This window comes from Morone saxatilis, unplaced genomic scaffold, assembly GCF_004916995.1.
Source record: "Morone saxatilis isolate NCDOM2014 unplaced genomic scaffold, NCSU_SB_2.0 Contig2, whole genome shotgun sequence".
Classification (NCBI taxonomy): Eukaryota; Metazoa; Chordata; class Actinopteri; family Moronidae; genus Morone; species Morone saxatilis.
In genome coordinates, this window is record NW_023339762.1 from 18,673,620 (window position 1) to 18,680,123 (window position 6,504).

Sequence of the window (6,504 nt, forward strand, 5' to 3'; positions counted from 1 at the left end):
AAGTTGCCAAGTTCCTCTTTAAGTTGGTCAATGTCTCTTTCTCTTAAGCATGAATGAAGTATACAATAAAGGGAGAAACAGCGATTTGATGCTGGTGTTACCAACATGTCTTCGGTGTGACTGGCCTTATTAACACACAAAAACAATCATATTCAGCGTGTTAGTGAGACACTCTTCGTGTGAACGGTGAACACTGCAGCTGTTCATAAATTGCTGATAACATGACAAACTGAAAAAAAAAAAACTGACACTAGAAAGGACAGTTACAAAGATGAAACAGGAGCGAAAGAAAGGGAAATGGAAAAGAGATAAAGGATTGACGTAGCCAGGGTCCTATCAAGCAGGTAAATGCTGTGTTAGCAGACTGACACATAGCTTAAATGTACTCTTTAACAATCAAAACAAATCACTCACACACAAGGGCATGGTATGTATGTATGTATTCATCTGTGTATACACTGCATTTGACATTTAATATTTTGCACATTTAAAAAATAATCTAATTCTACCTGTAAATAAAAAAATTTGTGTTTTTGTTACATTAGAATGAAACATTTCTATCTACAGAGGGAGCAGGTCCTCTTCTACGCAATTAAAATACAGCCCTCTGTATCCATCTTCTAAGGTGACACTGTTGTTAAACAGGCTGAAATCCATCAGTGTAGTAGAGATACCTTTTCACCTTGCACCTTAGACATTAGTGGGGAAGAACCAAGCTATAAAAAGGACACATAGACCCACAACTGTTGGGGAAACTATGATAATATTTCCACAGTTTTGACCAGATGACTTCCTGTATGATCCCTCACCAATTCATTGCACCATCTCTCGATCCCTTCTTACCTCTCTCTCCCACCCTACCCTCCAACTTGCTCTGCCCATGTCAGTCTCAGCTGCCGCAGCAAAGCTGATGTTTAAGCATTCTAGGGGAGTGCAGACACACTCCAAAACTTCTTAATGGGCAAGCTAAAAATAGCTCAGGCTGGATCTGACTGGGCTGATTCATGCGGCTGTGAGTCATTCAACTGTGCCGCGGTGTGAGGAGAGCAAGGGAATAGAGTGAATGAGCACAAAGAGAAAAGAAATAAAAGTTTGCACGCTTGTTAAGCTATCAAACCATTAAGAAAATCAAGCATTGCTTATCCCATAACAGAGAAGAATGCGTATTATTATGATGTGAGTGTATGTGTGTAGAGGTCCTTAAGGACATCTGAGCCTGCAGGGCAACCAATGAAAAATTAAGGCTGATATAATGAAAATTGGATAAAAAATTGTGAAAATGTATAGTGCTTACCATTTGGTCTGTTTATTTGTCTGTAGCAAGCCAATATCCTATGGCAGGTATAGCAAAATGGAAAGGATGGGGGGTGGGGTCTTTCAGCTGAAGGGCTGTAAGATCTAAACAGATTGTAGCCAACAGATTAACAGTACTATTGCTGGAAATTACTGGCCCCCGGCAATTTGGTAGCATCATTAGAAAGGGAAGAGCAGTTCATACTCACATCATTATCCCCTCCATTACCACGGGTAAACATCTACTATTAACCTCCACATACAGGCCAGCAGCATGTGTGCTATGTGTGTGTAAAGGAGTGGGGAAGATGATGACTACTGATGCTGGACTCTCAGTAGTCTGGAGAGTTTTTTTATTTACCTTAAACAGTACAATGATTTATAATAACATGCGGATACCACACACCTCCCCAACAAAAACTCATATTAGCCATTTGCCCACAGCCAGCAGCATTTCAACACTGCATCACTCATTGTACTCTTAATGAATTCACTCAATAGTCTTTGCTTTTCGCCTTCATTTTCTCCATCAGTCGCTCATACACTCATCTTTCCTATTTTTTTTCTGTTAACTTTTACACTACCCCTTTGTCTTTCCTCCCCTCTCTCTGTCCCCTTGAGCACCAGTTGGAGCTGAACTGTTGGTTGCAGTCAGCCCTGACCATGCTGAGAGAGAGAGGAGCAGTGGGGTGACAGATAACAGCCAAGAGAGTCAGTGATGGTTTAAACTGTGCCTCTTTCACATGGCCACCTGCTTTCTCTCTCTCTCTCTTGCTTGCTAGCTGCCTTTACCCATTCCCTCTCCCAAACTGAAACTGCTTTTTTCATCATCCCATTTTTTTGTCTATCCCAGTCTCCACCATTGCTCTTTAAAACCTGGCAGAGAGGAGAGCAAAGACTTGGAGGCATAGATAGATAAAGAGGGATAGCACTTTCAGAGTCATGACTCATGGGTGATGTACAGTGGCAGAGAGAGAGAGAGAGAGAGAGAGAGAGAGAGAGAGAGCGCAGTAGGGTTACTTAATTGTAGACAGTGCTGTTATTCCTGCTTCACTAGGCTGAGACATATTGCCCTAACTGTCAGTGACGCCTCAATGGTTGCCTTCAGATAAACAACTCTGTGTGTTTTAGTGTGTCCCAGTGTGTGTGATACTGTGTCATCCTGTGTTATTCTGCTGTTCTATCACTGTTGATGAATCTAGGGATGAGGGTGAGATTAGCTTTGAAATGCTTCAGTAGATTCAGAAATGAGCATGTTATTATATTATATATTAAATATATTGTACTGTATAATATAGTTTAATTTTGATCATTAGACATAATTATAATTAAATCCACTTTATGTATATGTCTATCTAAGTGCGAGAACTTGAAAATTTAAAAATATTTTATTTGTCAACATTTTAAGCAGGTATATAGTTTAATTTGCCGTTCTAGGATACTGTAGAAATATGGTGGCCCACGTGGAAGGCAACCGGCGGCTTCTGTAGATACAAATGGCTTAATCTAAATTAACAAAAACACAATGATTCCTATATTCAGGTGATTATACACTAAAATACCTATAAATGGCCTTTGATAATAAAAAATATGATGAAATTTATGTTTTCTTTTCATTGACAAGATAAGACAGGACAGAAATGTTAGTGGTGGGCAATCAGACAGTCAAAAAATGCATCATATTTTCCCCCAATAAGTAAGAGACCCAACCCGCAAACCACCTTTATTCATTATGAAGGCACAATTGTCAGGACTGGCACTTTTTATCGGGATGATCCTGCTGCTAAAGACTTGAACTGTCTCTTTTTTTCTCTCTCTCTCTTTCTCTTTCTCACACAAGAAAATGTGCAAGTCTAGCCTCGCCTCCTGTCTTTTCCAGCCTAGTGTCTGGCTGCAATGTGCAGAAAAAGAATAGAGTCCACAGTTCCTGGATTTAACCTATTTCGTCACACTGCAAGCAGCGACCAGCTGAGCTACCCACTGGTTGCGCTTGTTGCTGAAATTCACAGCACTGCTGTGTGTGTGTTTGATAGAGAAAGAGAGTGACAGCAACAGAGGAAGAGAAGGTGGAAGGTGGACTATTGTACGCAATATTTCTGTAAGTTATTAATAACTTATCAGAACGCTTTGACCCGAATGCACCCTACCCACGGGTTGTGGGTTGCCCGCACATCATTAAGTGTTAAGAGAGTTAAATGTTGCTTTACCAAACATTTGATACTGTCACCTTTAGTCCAGTTTCCAGTACCTACAATAACATTGACAAAAAAAAACGGACTAACTTTTTGTAAGCTAAAACTGGACCGAAACATTTTGAGTTGTCGTCTAAGACAACATGTGTGTTAGTAAATCAGAAGGTCAAAGAAGACCTCAACCACATTCTAAACAAAGGTTTTCCAATTAACATCCAAACACACAACTCCCTCTCTCTTATAATTGACAGATTTTGACTTGTATTTGCCATATAACAAGAGATAGCGATTAACTCAGGGACCCACTGTGTCTTTAAAAAGGTGCTCAGTGTTTCTGATGATGAACTATTAACAGAAACAATAAACACATGCTGATGATTAAAAATGAACAGCAAGCATCCCAGTTTAATATCAGAGAGGGAAACAACCATACATAGCGTCAGAGCGGAAGGACAAGGGAGGCAGAAGGCCCTTTTGATGCAATAGAAATAGGTATCTGAGGGTTCTGAGTTTTTTAGGATTTATGAGTGAGTGGGGCTCAATATCAGGCTCATCTCCCTCCCTCCCTCACTATCCTCGTTCTTTTTCTCTCTACCTCTCTGAAAGACACGCTCTGCCATCTCCACTTTGCTGTCCTTTAGTGTATGCTCTACCATCCGTCTCCCTCGCTATCTGGCCCTTTCTTTCCCACCTTCCCCTATCTTTTTCTCACAATGCATTTAAATGGGGTATTTAGAGATTCCGGCCTTTTTCATCTCTTCACACCTACTCTGAGGTAACCTCAATCCCCCAACAACCCTTTGAAAAGGGAGAATGCCCCAATTGCTCCAGAAATAGGTCCCAGGAGATGCATGATAAACACGTAAGGAATAGAGAGATATTTATGGCAAACTTGTCCTTTTCCAATATATGTAATTGCTGACTCATTGAACGTTTTCACACAATGTCCAGATGTTTTCTGTAATGCTGCTGCAGATTTTGTTGCCTCCAGACCACAGAACATGAAATGTGCCATCTGTTAATCAAATTAAAGTCTAAACAGGAATGTTGACCCATTTTGAGTCCCAGTTGAAGGGTTCCATTCAAATCTGTCACAGTAGCATGGATGGCAGATTCATCATGGTCAGCATATACAGTATTTAAAGTGTGTAAAAGTGACCTTTAAACAGCTGACCATTCACAGTGTTAATGCCCTTTCATTAATGACTGGGCCTGTTTTGTTCTTTTTTTATCCTTGATTGTGTATTTTCTGTGCATCCATCCTCTGGTAAAGAAGTTACACAAAAAAGTAATTTACAAAATCTCCCAAAATACATTGAACATCACAGATTACTGATACCATGAATAAAAGTGTGGGTGGATTTAAGGTTGGCGTTTTTTCATCAATTTTAAAAAACATAATACATAAACATGCAATACTCTTTTCCAGTGCAATTTACTGAACTAAGCCTGTCACTTGTAATTATGTGTGCGCTTTCCACACACTGTTTTATGCCACAAGTTTTTAATCACACTCAATTTGAGCATGTTAAAACACTGTAATAAGAAATTAGAAAAACACTCAAATTAAAAGTCAAACACTTCATTAGTGTAGGATAACCTTAATAAGAATTGTTGTGTTTTCAATAGCTTAGACTCTTTTATGCATGTTTCTACAGTAGCCCAGAACGGACAAACCAAACATTGGCTCTAGATAGTAATCTATTAATAAATAATTTAATTCATTTAAACATCGTTATTCATTTAGAACACGTTGTTAACAAAATAATCGATATAGAAATCTACATTATTGGAGAAAAGCTGAAACTTGGAAGTGGATTAAAGCTGCATTTGTTTTAATGGCCCGTGGGAGGTGACTCTACTGGCTCCAAAAAGAAGTATGATTGTATTCAACCTAATGGCAAAATGACCCGACTTGATTTATTACCTCAGTAAACAGTTTCCTAATGAGTTTATGGTCTCAATTGCTAGTTTCAAGTCTTCTTCAATACAGCAAGATGTTCATTTAGTAAATTAAGGTCCCATTTAGAGTAGAACAGACAATAAGCAGGATATGCTTTAGGGGGTGGCTACCTTGTGAGTGACAACTCATTCTTAGTGAGTCCATCTAGCGCAATGCACAGGCTCACAAAAGTCAGATTAAATTGTAAAACTAGGCAGTGCTGATTAAATCAAATGCATTGCTTATTCTTGCCTAAAATGTTTTCAGAAACATACACATTTTAGTTTACTGTTTCGCTATGATATGATATAAGTTTGTGCCCAGGAAGGTGGAGATAATTAAGAAAATATATGTATGGAACATGTGAATTATGAAATAGTAGTTTGCTGCATTTCTGAAAAATGTCCCTTAATCTTACAATTGATGCTGGCCCTATCTACATCTTTTTGACACACGCTTAACTGGTTGACCTTTTCAATGCACCTGCGATTTATTAGCTCCTAAAAGCTTGTCTATTAGTGGAAAACTCAAGACAATACAGAGTCAGCATGGGTGGCAAATATCATCTAATGAACAAGGAAAGGCCAATTCTTTTTAAGAGAAATTACCAAAAACCTTAAGAGCCTTAAGAGATGGACTACCTTGCTTAGCCTGTTTACACCATAGTTGTTGTTTTTTTACAGTGTACTGTGGTGTAGTTTTAGGGTATTTACAATTAATTAATTTAAGAATTACAACAATTAATTAATTACATCACTTAAGGCCTAAACATCAACGTTTTGACTGCCAGATTGTTTATAATACATTAGCAGATGTTCTGACACCATAGCAAGAGCTACAGGACTTTTGTTTTCAGCACCATGGACAGAGCAATGGTTAAGTGTGCAGTATGTGTGTGTGTGTGGTGTGTCTGTGTGTGTGTGTGTGTTGTGTGTGTGTGTGTGTGGTGTGTGTGTGTGTGTGTTGTCTTAACCTATCCGTGGTCATACTGCCTCCAATCTGAACTTCTTCCCCACCATAGTCTGCGGGAACAGCCTGTCCTCCCTTTGACCGTGCCTTCCCCAGAAACCTCTTCCT

The 6,504-nt window shown here is 39.1% G+C and overlaps 1 protein-coding gene across 2 annotated transcripts in view; it reads right to left on the reverse strand.

Moving 5' to 3' along the window:
- shank3a (SH3 and multiple ankyrin repeat domains 3a) overlaps nt 1–6,504 on the reverse strand; it is a 143,199-nt gene that overhangs the window by 36,929 nt on the left and 99,766 nt on the right. The window lies entirely within an intron of this gene.